General features: G+C 52.9%; 1 protein-coding gene across 1 annotated transcript in view; it reads left to right on the forward strand.

Annotated features, from left to right (window-relative positions):
- The first annotated feature begins 2,481 nt into the window (after nucleotides 1-2,481).
- Nucleotides 2,482-14,259, forward strand: part of EMP2 (epithelial membrane protein 2) — a 33,735-nt gene continuing 21,957 nt past the window's right edge. The window contains exon 1 of the mRNA XM_075564299.1: nucleotides 2,482-2,637. The gene's annotated coding sequence lies outside the window, so the exon portion shown is untranslated. The remainder of the gene's footprint in view (nucleotides 2,638-14,259) is intronic.

Below are 14,259 nucleotides of genomic sequence, written 5' to 3' on the forward strand. Positions count from 1 at the left end.
TATCCGGCAGGTGGACCCTGTGGGGGTGAAGGGGCCGCACAGCAGGAACCAGACCTTCCCTCGCCCTTTATGGGAAGAATAGGATGGATTCAAATCAACCTCAGTTTCTTGCCCCACCCCCTTCACCTCCCTGACCCCCTCTCCAACCTCTACAACATCTCATATACTGTCTTGATTAACCATCAAGAGTACAGTGAGGTTTTTGAGGCCTGAAACGAAGGCATCGGGTCAGGAAAGCCTCAGGACTGGGAGCCCATGCAGGAGTGGGCCAGGTGGGGTGGAGGGCTCTTTGGAGAGGGTTTCGAATCCTCCATGGGTCTCTCTCCCTTATACCCAGATGAGCGTGCCACACGGGCAGACCTCCCATAGACTTGAAGAGACGTTTATCAGAAAACACAAACATGGCGTTCCTACCAAACCACACCGCAGGTAATATGCAGTGAATAGTGATGGTCTATTGCCCTCTATGGTGTGTGTGTGTGTGTGTGTGTGTGTGTGCGCTCACAAATAACATTGGTACTGTTGGATGCTACTGAGTTGACCTTGACTTACAGCAACCGCATGTGACAGAGCAGAACTGCCCCCATGAAAGGCTCTAGGGACTGCCTTGCTCAGCTGCTAACCACGGGTAGGTGGTTGGTACCACAAGCCACTGCAGGGAATATGGGGCAGACTGCTTTGTGCCGACGTTGACAGCTGCGGCGATGGGGCAGTTCTACTCTCTCCGATAGTTGCTATGCATGGAAAGTGACTCCACATCAAGAGGTAATCTTGACGGAGACCAGCTGCCAGGCCGTTCTTCTGCAGAAGCACTGGGTGGGCTCAAACCACCAAACTTTCAGTTAGCAGCCAAACTGTCCACTGTGGTGCCCCCTGAAGAAAAGCTCAACCTGCCACAGTAAACGGAAAATCCACCACGAAATTGTGCGCCCCTGTTTTAGATCGTGTTCCATTTTTAATACACTATGGACTGAAGACCAGTGGATGCCCTTGAACGATGGTGCTGGGGAAGGTTATCGAAAACACCTGGGACTGTCCACAGAACCAACAGATCTGCGCTGGGAAGGACAGCCAGAATGCTTCTTAGAGGAAAGGATTGCGACACTTTGTCTGAGGTATTTCAAAGTGTTGTCAGGAGAGACCAGTCCCGGAAAAAGCCTTCATGTTTGGTAACATGGAGGGGACAGCCCTGGACCAGACGGGACGACACAGTGGCTGCAGCCATGGGCTTAAACACAGGGACAATGTTGGGGGTGGTGCAGGACTCAGCAGTGTTGTGTGTTAGGCGCCGGAACCTAACAACCATGGACACACGGAGGGAGGCTTGGTGGGATAAGGGGTTATGAGTTGGGCTGCTAACCGAAAGGTCAGCAGTTCAAAGCTTCCAGCTGCTCTGCAGGTGAAAGATGAGGCTTCCTACTTCCTAAAGATTTTCAGTCTCAGAACCCCCCAGGGGCAGTTCTGTTCTGTTCTGCAGGGGTGTGGTGAGTCAAAATCCTGGATGGAAGAGAATTTGGTTTTTTTTTAAGGGCACACACACACACACACACACACACACACACACACACACACACAGCTCAGCACTCTCTGGGACCCAGGAGAGCCCTGAGGGCATGTCAGCCTTCCCACATTCCAGATTCAAGGCAGTCCTTCTGCCGTCATTTCCAAGGACAGTAAGTTCCAGGACTGTGCGTTCAAAGGTTAGGCTTGTGTACAGGTGAGTGGGGTCATGGGTGGGGAGATGCAAAGTGTCTGAGGCCAAGGGAGACTTAGACCGACTGCTCACTCTCCTCCAAGTCCCATGCGCTGTGTCCCAAATCAAACCTGGAGTGGATTCCCAGGAGCACGGCAGAGCAGAACGGCCCCACAGGGCTCCTGCGGCTGTAAATCATTCTTTAGCGAGCCAGACCGCCTCATCTTCCTTCTGCGAAGCAGCTCCTGGGTTCACACTGACAACCTCTTGGTTAGTCGACTAACGCTTAAGCCCAATTCAGCGGATTTAGCGCCCAACTTATTGGGCTTCTTGGAGCTTGATGTCAGACAATTAAAATGGCCATAGTCTCAAAACTCACGGCCATCGAGTGGACTCCAGCTCCCACGGCCATCGAGTGGACTCCAGCTCCCACGGCCAATGTCTCTCAGGGGCCAGCGCTCCTATTGTGAATCTTATTTCCAGAAAGGTAAGCGGAAAGGAGGCACGGAGAGGTGACGGGCTAGTTAACAAACATGTCAGGGAGGGGGCTCGGACACAGGGAAGGCAGACTCCTGAACCGCGCTTTGAACTCGTACCCAAAGGAGAGAGAAAAGTGGGGAGAGGAGTGGGCAGCGGAAAGGGAGCGCGCGGCCGAGAGCTTTCTCGAGCCCACTCGCCTGGCCTGGGCTGGGCGGCTGGGGCGGGGTCCGGGCTCAGCGGCGGGCAACACCCCCTCAATCCCCCACCCCGCCGCCTTTCCTGGCCCTAGCCCTGCGCCCAGGCTCCTGACATCACGACCCGGGGGCGGGCTCTCTCGGGAGGAGGGGTGCGCAGGGCGGAGGCTGGGCGCCGGCGACAGGAGGAGGGCGCAGCCCCGGCCCAGAGCTTCACAACTGCCCGGCGGCCTCGCCTCGCGCCCAGCCCGCCGTCGCCGCCTGCGCCTGGTGAGTGGGGAGCGCGTCCCGCGAGCGCGGCGCCGTCGGGGGAGGGGGGGGCTCCGAGCCGGGTGCGCGGGGTGGTGGGGGACGGTGCCAACCTGCTTCCAGGGACCCGACCGAGAGGTTCCCGGGAGGCCTGGGGGGCGGGAAGGGAGCCGAGGCGCCATCCGGTCCAAAGGCACCCCCGTCCGCCTCGCGATCGCACAGAGGACCCCAAACTTCCCGCGGGACTTGGGCGCGCTCGGGACTCCGAATTCCACTTTCCCGCCTCCGGACCGTGTTCACCTCTTGCGCCTAAGCGGTCCGGCAAAGTTTGGGGAGAAGTCAGGGCGGCGCCACCCGTCCCCTCCAGCGTCACTCCCAGGGCTCTCTGGGGCCTGGGCAGCCCCCACGTTGCCAGCGGGACCCCGGAGCGCGCGCCAAAGAGTGGTGGCGCCCGGGCGTTGCGTGGGCCTCGTCTTCCCCTCCGGGTTCCCGGCGCCGTCGCGCCCTCCCGCGGCGAGCACCCTGGTCTCTCGTCCGGAGCGGTAGGAAGGCTGGGGGTGCAGCCGGATGACACCGCCCCCCTCTCGGTTCTGGCACTGGTTGGGAGCGGTCGCGAGAAAGCGGAGCCGAGAAGTAGGGGTATGGAGCAAACATCCGCTCCAGATCCAAGGTCCTCAACACACTCCAGAGAGGTCCTTAAGGCAGCATTTTGAGGATCTCAAAAAATAGGGACAAGCTGGTAGCATCATGACCAAAGATAGACCCCAGAGAGCAAACCTTTCCCAGCAGGCCTCAGGACTCAGCCCCTGCTTTGCATCAAGACTGTCCCGCAGTTTCTGTTTGGGGTGAGGAAAGCCCGTTCACCTCTGCGCTCTCCTGTGTGCTCAGCTCCGTGGATGGGGGCTGAGGGGGCGCGCTCATATAGGGGGGCTTCACTGCAGACACAGGCCTGACCGTACACGCAAGGAAAGGAAAACCTTCAGCTGGGTCAGAGGAAAATCCCACTTGCGGCTCTATCTCCCTGGAATTATCCCTCCCTGAAATTATCCCGGGACCCTGTTGTGGAATTTGGCCTCCGGATGAGCAAGTGGAGGAGGGTGGGAAAGTGGAGGAGGCTAGCGTCTTGGTTATCCTTGGAGAAGGGAGGGGCGAAGGATGGGGACAGGAGCACCCAGCAGCCAGCCAGGTGCTGCCAATGGAGAAGCCAGGCCACTGGGCCTGCCTTCAATCCTAGAACCTTGACTGCCTTCCCCGGTTTTCCGCCTGAAGATGGCCATTCCGATGGTCCCCCTGACGGGCTGTTTGGACCTGGAGGCGGACTCACTTCTGGGCAAACCTGGCTCAGGGGCCTTGCAGGGGGCCTTGGCAGTGGCTGGGCCCTCAGCCCTGGGAGTGGTGTGGGGGTGGCAGGAAGGTGTGGAACCGGTTTTCATACTGAGATTTTGGATCCAGCCACCTCCACCCCTGAGGGGAATTGAGGAGGGTGTGAGGAGTCAGTATGATCTGGGGATCTCCTCTGCCCCTCCAGTGGAGAAAATGGGATTCGCAGGGGATCCAGAACGAGTGCTGGTTCCGGAAGCCATGGAAGTGGCCTTGGAAGGCGGAGCGAGAAGGACCAGCTTAGGGTTGGCGCTTGGGGCTGACACTGTCCCACTCAGGAGTAGGCTTCACCCTCTTTGGGCTGGCACCACCCCAGATTTGGGCACAGCTAGTTAGGGGCTAGCGCTGGGGGCCCCTCATTGTGAATCTAGGGCACATTTCATATACAAACAGTGGCCCATTTCAACACCCGCTTTCTTCGTGGAGGTGTGTGTTTCTCATTCGCTGCCCCTCCTGCCGTCCTCGGCCCATAGGAGCCAGCCTGCAGGAGCAGAGCCTGTGCTAGGGATGTGCTCACACTCCTGCTTCCTGCTGCAGGCCACGCCACCGCCCTTTCATCCAGGGCAATAGGCGGACACTCCAAAGCGGCTGCCCTGTGGCCTTCCTGGTCAGTGAGGGCACAGGGGAGGCTGCTTTGTCATAGCACACTTCATCAGATATGACCAGGAAGGGAAATATGTGGGGACAAAAGTGTATCTGTGCATTTCCAGGCCTTTGGTGGGAAGAGGATTTGGAGGCAGGAGTCCGGGGCCCCTCTGTGAGGGCGAGGTGGAGGGCAGATGATGTGTGTGTGTGTGTGTGTGTGTGTGTGTGTGTGTGTGTATGGGTATGTGTGTGATAATATTTAACTTCTGCCCATCTTTGTTTGAGTGGGCCCTGAAGGGGGCTGAGGCCACGGTGTTGGGGTGGCAGGGGGGTAGGATGGCCTCTCAGAACTTTGCCCTAACGTGGGGTGGAGTCCCAGGCCCTGGGGCTGGCAAGCTGGGGCCTCTCCGGGAAGGGAGGGAGGGAGGGTCTTAAGGGATCCCTGCTGGGTCTGGGCAGCTGGCAGTGGCAGCAGTTGGAAGGGGAGAAGAGCCCAGGTCGCCATTTGGCAGTGGCCCAGGTCAGGAATGGGAATGGCAATGGGGTGGGGGAAGCAGGAAGAAACGGGTCCGCTCACCCCTGCAGTGGTGGGGTTCCTGGGGAGTGCCATTTCGCTGGAATGAGGTGGCAGTGTCAAGTGCATCTGGCTCTTGTTAGGGGCAGCTGAGGGGGAGTCTAAAAATATCTGCTCAGATCTGCCACCCAGCAAGAGGGCCTGCTGTAACTCGATCCCTGAGGGCGGCGGGCAGGCAGGCAGGCAGGCAGGCAGGCGGGATGGTGGGCAGGCCTGGACGCCTACACTGGCTTCCTCCATCTCAAAGTCCCTCTCACTCTTGCAGACAGACCAGCAGCAGCCACCTAGCTGGCAGTGACCGCAGTAGCCTGGGGCTGAGGTTGGAGGACAGTGTGAGCAGAGGGCCAGAGGAAGCCCCAGTTGGACAGCTCAGGAAACCCAGAGAGGGGGAGTGACTTCCCGTCAGTGGCCATTTGAGGCTAGAATTGGGGTGTGGAGCCTCGTGGCGATCCCACTTGCAGAGAAGATCTGCCCCATTGATAGCCCTAGCTAGGCCTTTCTCCGGAGGGTCGCCTGGGTGGGTTAGCAGTTGAGTGCTTAACCACTGTGCCACCAGGGGTCTTGCCAGCCACACAAACCAAACCCACTGATGTCAAGCCCATGCGGGCACCTTGGGCTGCTAACTGCAAGGTCTGCAGTTTGAAAACATCCCAGGAAACCACCTTGGGAAGAAAGATGGGACTTTCTACCTCATAAAGAGTTATAGTCTCAGAAGCTCAGGGCACTTCTACCCGGTCCTAGAGGGTGGCTGTGGGTCAGCTCTCCAGGAGACGTCACACTGAGCCAGGAGCTGCTCTCTGCATGGAAAACAAGGCTGTGGTCCCCATGGGAGCAGAGTGTCAGGCCTTTCTCCCATCACTGGCTGGCTGGCTTTGAACTGCTGACCTTTCAGTGAGCTTTAACTGTGGCCTCCTCCAACAGGTGCAGAGCATAGCGTCGCTCAGAGCTGGCATGGATTCTGCGACAGCGGGCGGGGTTTGTGTAGGTATTTAGTATGTGTGGTGTGATTGACTCAGTGTTCCTTGAGGGGTGATTGGTAGATTCAGGAGGCAGCAGACAGACCACAGTGGGGCTGTGGTGGGGGGCTGGGCACAGACTGAGGGGGTCTTTGTAAGCCAGGCCCCAGGCCATGATATTACTTCTGGGGGTCACTGTCAGTTCCTGCCTTTGGCAACTGTGGGGTAAGTTGCGCTGATTTATTCTTCACTCAGTCATTGCAGCGTCTATTTACTGAGCACCTACTTCCTGTGTGCCAGACAGTGAGTCTCTAAGGCAGCGGCTCTCAACCTTCCTCACGCCGCGACCCTTTCATATAGTTCCTCATGTTGTGGTGACCCCCAAACATAACATTATTTCCATTGCTACTTCCTCACTGTAATTTTGCTACTGTTATGAATCAAGCAATTCCTGTGAAAGAGTCATTCGACCCCCCAAAGGGGTCGCAACTCTCAGGTTGAGAACCACAGCTGTAAGGGATGGAAAGTGTGTCCCCCGCAGCGGAAGTATATCTCAGGAGACTCAGGGAAACCCAGGTCTTTGAAGAGCCCTGGGCTCTTGGGGATACTGGGAAAAACTAAGACACACCCCCCCCGCTTCTCCTTCCTTTTAATGGATATATTTAACTTATCAAATTACGTGGACTTTTAAAGGGAAAGAGGTGGCAAGGAGTCCCCATTGGTCCTGTTTAACCTAATGTCGCTGGGGAACAAAGCAGGCCAGTTGGAAAGTGTCTGCTGGCTGGGAACTCGGGAGAGGCTGTGATCACTGGCCCATGAGTGTGTTCTAATCCGTGACCTCAGGAATGCCACTGTCATCCGGTAGTGGCTCATTCTGGAAGCCTGGAGCCATCTCTCTGTCATCTTCTTCAGGTCTGTCTGCGCTATTTTAGGAATCCATTCACGTCTCTCCAATTCTGTGGCCAGCAGCTTGGCCCAGACCCCCGTCCCCTTCCACCCACCCCGATCTTTCTCACACGCCTTGTGCTCGTTGTCTCCATGACTGTGTTGACCCTCAAATCCATCCTCTGTATGCATCTGGAAGGATCTTCCAGACTGGCAGAGCCAGCCAGGTCATTCTCCCTGCACCCAACTGAACTCTCCTGTAGTTTCAGTTGCTCCCAAAGGAAAGCAAAAGATCTTGACCTTTCTCAACCGGACACAGAGGCTCTTGGCCATGTTCATCCAGTCCCCACGCTTCAGTATTTACACTGGGATTTCTGGAGGGGAGGGCGAGGCTATAGGGAGTGTTTAAAGTGCTTCAGCAGATTCGAATCTTCAGCAGAGTTGTGGTTAGAACTACTGATCTAGCCCCGTCCTGCCTCTATTTCATTCCATCACTCACCTCACCTCCTGGCTTTTTTGCTTCGGCGTCATTTGCTTTCCTTAGTTCTGCCGGCTCGCCACTCCTACTCCTCCATCCTTTGAGTAGGACTTTCCTTCTATCCAGGGGTGGGCTAGAGGGAGTTCATCAACTTGTGAAGCTGATTCTGCCCCTATCTCCCCAGCTCCATCACTCTCCACCACCCCACCGAGAGCCTGGGAGCAGTATTTACACCACAGGTACTGGCAGATGGGAGAGCTGGTTTTTCCGTTTCCTTCTTCTTTTTGCCCGGCGAATGCTTCTCACCCTTCAAGACAACACCCCCTTTCTTCCGGGAAGCTTCCAAACGTCCACTGTCAGCTCCAGCTTTCCCTGTACCGCCCTTCTCAGCACTGGACTCACTCCACCGCAGCTGGCGGCCTTGGTCGCAGCCTGGGAAAAGGGCCGGCCCAGAGCTCTGTGTGTTGATGGGTCTCCCGGCACCTGATCCATAGCCGAGGATGCAGAAAGGACTCACTGTATTTCCACTACATGAGTAACGGAGTGAGGGGCTCATCCTGAAGGTCCCAGCTTCCTGCTTTTCAGCAAATCCCATGGGAAGGGTGGAAGATGGGAAGCCCATTTCTCTCGGGAGCGGGCCAGCTGGGGGCTGCGGGCCAGGGGGAGGAGGACTTGAGGATGAGAGAGAGAGAGAGAGAGAGAGAGAGAGAGAGAGAGAGAGAGAGAGAGAGAGAGAGAGAGAGAGAGAGAGAGAGAGGGGCTGGGGCAGCTGCTCCTTCTTCTAACAGTTGGCTTTGCCTGGAGCCACGTCAGACATAAGTGGTATGATCAGCACCAGTTTATATTGGCGTGACCTGGGCTTGAATTCTTTTAGACCAGATTCCTAAAGAGGCTTCATCATCGGCGTGCCCTCTGTCACCCGGGGTGTGCCCCCACCACACCGTGTCTGCAGGTGCTTTCTGTAGTGGGCAGACCTGGTTAGAAAAATAGCAGAACTCAAAAGGTGCTGCCATCAAGTGGATTCCGACTCCCAGCGACCCTGCAGGACAGGGAAGACCGGCTCCTGTGGGTTTCTGAGCCCGCCATCCTTTTACGGGAGCACAAAGCCTTGTCTGGTGGTTCTGACCTGCTGACTCTGCAGTCAGCAGCCATGGAGTCACCACCAGGCCACCATCGCTCCTTGTTAAAAAGTGTACTCTTTATGTATTTGCGTGTTTGAAATGCACTTGTATGTCATTTAAGACTCCAAGTCTACTTCAATTTTACTTGTTCTCCTTTTTGTGGCTACTTAGCTAAGGTGACCAGATGGCCCGCTTTTGGCGGGACAGTCCTGATTTTTACCAATTTTTCCCGTGTCCCACGGTATTTAAAAAACTCCAGATTTTTGGAAAGCATGCACAACTTAGAGTATACAGTTTTCGGCTGCCATGTGGTTATCTCGCCAGGATATGAGTTTTATCAATGGTGTCCCGCTGGTGTACCGCTTTACCAATGTTAAAATCTGGTCACCTTATACGTAGCCCAATATTCATAGTGACCTGTGCTTTTCCCAGACTGGAGCTCTTCACGGGGGGAGGAGAGCCGTCTCTCTCCAGTGGAGGGGGCGCCTGATGGTTTCCAACGGCGGGTGCCTCGCAGAGCACAGCCCCACGCCCAACTCACAACCACAACTCACAACTCACACCAGGTTGCGGGGCGTCAGGACGGGCTGGATGCCAGGGAGATGTGTCTTGGTTTAGACTGCTATTTGGATCCTAGGGGTCGGGAGTCTGGAGGGGGCTTTTGTTTGTGTACTTGTTTTGTTTTGAAGACTGTGAGCCTTCTCTCTTGTTTTTTGTTTTTAAAGAAGCATATTCCATGTAGTTATACAGCCTATCGCAACAAAGAACTTCAGTAATAAGATCCTGTTCCCTCCCCCCCATGAATGTCACGCCCTTTCTTTTCCCCCTCTCATCCTCCCCCGCCTCCCTCCTTCTGTATTTCCTGTCTCTCCCCTGGCCCTGTTTCCACCCCTGTCTCTGGCATCTCGTGTTCTTCCTTCAAAGTCTTATCTTTGGGGGTAATGCCCATATTTCTTCTCCTTTGTTTTGCCTTGTAACAATGGTGTCATTAAAAATTTATCTCTATGTGCGCGTCTAACTTTGCTAAGCATAATATTCTCTAGTGTTTTTCATGTCTTTTGGTGTTTAAGAGCATTGTCATTGGTTTGCTATTGATGCATAATCATAATATTCTATTGCATGAATATGCCAAGGTTTGTTTATCTATTCCTTGATAATCAGAGTTTGGGTTGTTTCTATGTATTTATTTCTTAAATGTATATCCCTAGAAAGTTATGCTGACTTTCCACTTACAGTAAAATACACATCGGAAGGGAATGGATGTGAGTTTGTTTTGAAAGAAGATATGGGAATGAGTAGTGAGTGGTTCCCATGGTCCACAGATAGGGTAGAAATTCTAATAGCGCTGGACAGGACGCTATGGGTGCCCCACCTTCGCCACCCCCCATCCCCCCCCCCACCCCAGCTGCTGTGAGCACTTCCTGTCACTCTGAGGAATTTTCAAAACCCACCGCTCAGCTCAGAGATACTGGGAGGTCATTGTCAACACACCCCTACTTGGAGGCTCACTTACCCAAAACCATTGTGTCTATTCCAACTCTTAGTTACCCTGTAGGACAGGGTAGAACTGCCCCTGTGGGTTTCGGAGACTGTCACTCTCTCCGGGAATAGCAAGTCCCATCTCTCTCCCTCAGAGTGACTGGCGGTTTCAACTGCTGACCTTGTGGTTAGCAGCCCAATGTGCATCCACCATTAGCCCTCAGCTAATGACTGTGTGCAGCCCCAGGACAAGGCAGACCTGCCACTCATGCTCCACAGGCTCCCTGGGATCCGGCTGAGGCCAAACCACTCAGATGCATCTCTTGATCTGCTTCTTCCCCTCCCTGTCTGGCTTCTCTCACGTCCTTTCACCTGAGGTTTTCACAAATACTCACCTGGATAAGACAGATAAAGGGTGACCTCATAAAAACAAATACCTTTGTTCATCAAAAGGCTCTACCAACCAAGTGCAAAGGCAATCCACAGATGGGGAGAAAACTGGGAGGAGCCATGTAACAGGTTAGAGCTTCAAGTCCAAAGACTATAGAACACACCTACACCTTAAAAAATGACAAGCAACCCAATCAAAAAAGAGGCAAACGATTTCCACAGGTTTTTCACCAAAGAGGCTAATCAAATGGCCAAATACGTGATGTTGAATTCACTCATCATTAACCCCCAAACCAAACCCGACTGCCACCAAGTTGGTTCCACCTTATTGTTGCTGCCGGCACTAACACACATGCACACATATAAACAAAGATTATGTATGAATAGATATGTATGTGCATATGTATAGGTGTATACATAAGTATTAAAAAAACGCACTGCCATGCAATCAGTGCTGACTCATAGCGACCCCCTGTGGGTTTCCAAGGCTGTAACTATAGACAGGAATAGGAAGCCTCATCTTTCTCCCACAAAACTGCTGGTGGTTTCAAACTGTTCACCATGCCGATCACAGCCCTATGCACAGCCACGACACTATCAGGACTCCATGTTTATGGGGATTTGTATGTGTCCATGTATAGGTAGTCCCTAGGTTGCAAACGTCCGACTTTTAGATAACTCCTGCTTTCCATTTAAACTGATTCTATCATGGCCAGTGAAGCAAAACAGGAACAGATCCAAAGTTTAAGGATTTGGAAGATTCAGCGTGGAACCCTGAATGGGGAAAATTATGAGTTGGCGCTGTGGACTGAGAGACTCAGAAGAGGTCTAGTGAGCCCTTTCAGCAGCCTGATGTATGTGATTGGATTATTGGGTGAGACTGTGGGCCAAGCAAGACACATTCAGAGCAGTGTTGGCCAACCACCAGATTGGCGTGGGATGCTGCTACGTTTGAGTCGGTTGCCACCCTCTCTGGGTGGGGCAGCACGGCTTGGACCGTACTCTAAGTCTCAGGGCCCAAGATGTGGTTGCTATGTAACATGCATGTAGCCCTTCTTCTGTAAGAGGGAGAAAAGTTTCCAGCAAGTTTTGACCTGTCGTTTTCCCTGTTGCAGCTCTCTTTATGGGTCACCACAATTTAAAAACTCTGAGCTCGTTCCCGTGACGCTTCCTTCTTGCTCACAACGGAACTGGGCAGATGTAGCTGCCAGACTCTTCGACAGTTGTTAGGAGCATCTCATCCATCACACAGGGACTGCCGGCCTACTCTTCACTGGTTTTGCTCCAGACAGCCCAGCCTAGGTATTTAGTACTGAGAGGCATTCCGCCCGGAAGCTCTGCTGCTCACTTTGGGAGAGGCTGCTGGCATTGAAAGCTTCCAGCCTCACAGCAACACACAAGCCATCACGGTACGACAGACTGACAGACAAGTGGTGGGGGAATCATTCTAGTGAAACAAAATCTCAAGAGTGAGTTTTTGGAATTGGTTCTCAACTTTTCAGAACCTCTGCCTCCAGGTGTAAGGAGGGCGTTGCTAGTTTCCCATGAGGTGGCAACAGCTGGATGGCAAGTATCACCAGCCGTGGGTAGTAGGAGAGACAAGGCTCTAAGTGATTGCATATTTGATACTTTCCTACAATTTTATCAGAATTAGAAGTATAAGAAAGCTAGTTGATTGTTTAGACTTTTACAAAGTGGTCAAAGAAGGGAAGAGCTTAAAGCTCAATCCCTACATATAAGACCTGAACATTGCTACTTGTTCCTGGAAAGAAAGTCACGTTCTTTGTAGGAACCGAACTGATAATGCCGAAAGCCACACCCAGTCTTAAGATGAGAGTGGCAGAATTAGCCATGTCAGCTGGATTCCCGAGCTCAAATGGCGCTTGAGGTTAAAGCGAGGGTATTGATTGGGAAGAAATGGGATTCTAAAATTTGCGCTAGGACATATAGGCAGATATTAGGAAGCTGGGGATATTGAGACCTGCCTATTTGTTCATTGAATTCCATGGAGTCATCCCTGCCAACCCAGCCAGCCCTTTTATTCCTACATGAGGTTCCACCAGCTTTCTCTGCTAACCCACCCTCCCCAGGTAAATCATTGTCTTTTTCACCTCCATATAACAATGCAGCTAGGCCTAAAGAGTCTTGGTCCACAAAAATCCCCTGGGGCAAGGCCTGGGAAATTGCTCAGGGCATTGCCTGATGCAGATACCTTCTATGACATTGCTAAAGGTCTCTAGGACCTACCACACGACTCATTTCTGTTTCTATACTTTTGACTAAATTTAGGTCCCAGAGAATCCCAAGAAAAGAAGTGCACTCCAAAAGAATGGCTTAATTTTTCTAGTGGATACAAACAGAATCCTGTGGGCATGTGTGTGCATAGTTGGTAAGGTTGTGAGATAACAGTACCAGGGGTATAAAGTCAAAGCTGTCTGAGTTCATTGATATGTGCACAGATTCTGCACTCAGTGTTTTCGCTTGAGAAGTTAAAGAAAGGAGCTAATAATTTATGTGATTGGTTTACTGAAACGTGGATTAAGTGATTGTTGTTGGGTACCATTGAGTCGGCTGCAGCTCAGAGAGGGCCTGTGTACAGCAGAGTGAACCCCCCCAGTGAGTGATCCCCCCCCACCCCGTCATGCCACGTCGTCACAGTTGTTCAGCTGGAATTCATTGCTGCAGCCACTGTGTCAACAGAGGTCGTGGGGCGTCTTCCTCTTTTGAGCAAACCCTCTACCAAGCATGGCGTTCTTTCCCAGCGATTAAGCAGTGGTCTATACTGAATCACGTTGAAATGCCAGACAGACCTGCTCAGTTTTCGATAGAAGAAGCTATCCAAAGTTTAGGGAAATCGGCATCTTAGGGTAGATTGATCAGGTTGTCCCCAAGATCTATCTGTGGAGCGCCCAGAGGACATGCCTTTTACCAGAGCGGTGAGGAACTCGTTTGTGAAGGGAGCCTCTGCATCCTTGAAGAGTACTGCTGAACACTGCTGTCTTAGATGTTAGAGTTGACTGTGGGAACTGCCTGACTACATTAAGACACTTAGCGACAATGTGGCTGATTGGACTCTGGTGGCCTGTCTACCATCATGGAGAGTAAGGAGTGAGAATCAGCAGGATCTGACCGGACTATGGCATTGGATATGTAGTCATGATGCCCATAGGCATGAAACGGATGGGAAATCTGCTGAATGTTTATTTCATCTGTACAAGCAGAAGAATTCTAGGTCAAGTGATTGGCAGTCAACTTGAATTGCCAGAATAGAACCACAGTCCCTCAGTCACGTCCCAGAGTTGGGTCAGGTCCCCTTGAGGAATAACCAACTGCACTGCCAAAAATTTAGACTGCTAAGCTCTCTCCCAGCATTCCTGAAAGGGACCTACACCCTGTTAAAGGGATAACTATTCACAAGGGGAAAGGGAATAAACTTTTGGGGGGCTTATTGGAGACTGCCCATGAAGGATGTCTAATTTCAGGACACCGAAAATATCACTGTGGCCACCAGTGAGAGCAGGAGCATAAGGAGGCCTTAGTTCAAATCTATCTCAAAGCAGCTGAGAAGCCATCCTATAGCAATCCCCTCCGCTCTAGAGTGCACAATTAGAATAGACATACTTAGAACTGGAAGAACCCCCACATTGGAGCCTGGACATGTGAAGTAAGGGCGATCATGATCAGAAAAGCCAAGGGAAAGCCAGTAAAACTGCTCCTACCTAGGAAAGCAGTAACCGAAAGCAACATTACACTCGTGGAGGGATTGCGGAGGATTCGAAGGGATGGTGGTTTCCA

The sequence above is a fragment of the Tenrec ecaudatus genome, chromosome 12 (genome assembly GCF_050624435.1).
Source record: "Tenrec ecaudatus isolate mTenEca1 chromosome 12, mTenEca1.hap1, whole genome shotgun sequence".
In the NCBI taxonomy this organism is placed as follows: domain Eukaryota; kingdom Metazoa; phylum Chordata; class Mammalia; order Afrosoricida; family Tenrecidae; genus Tenrec; species Tenrec ecaudatus.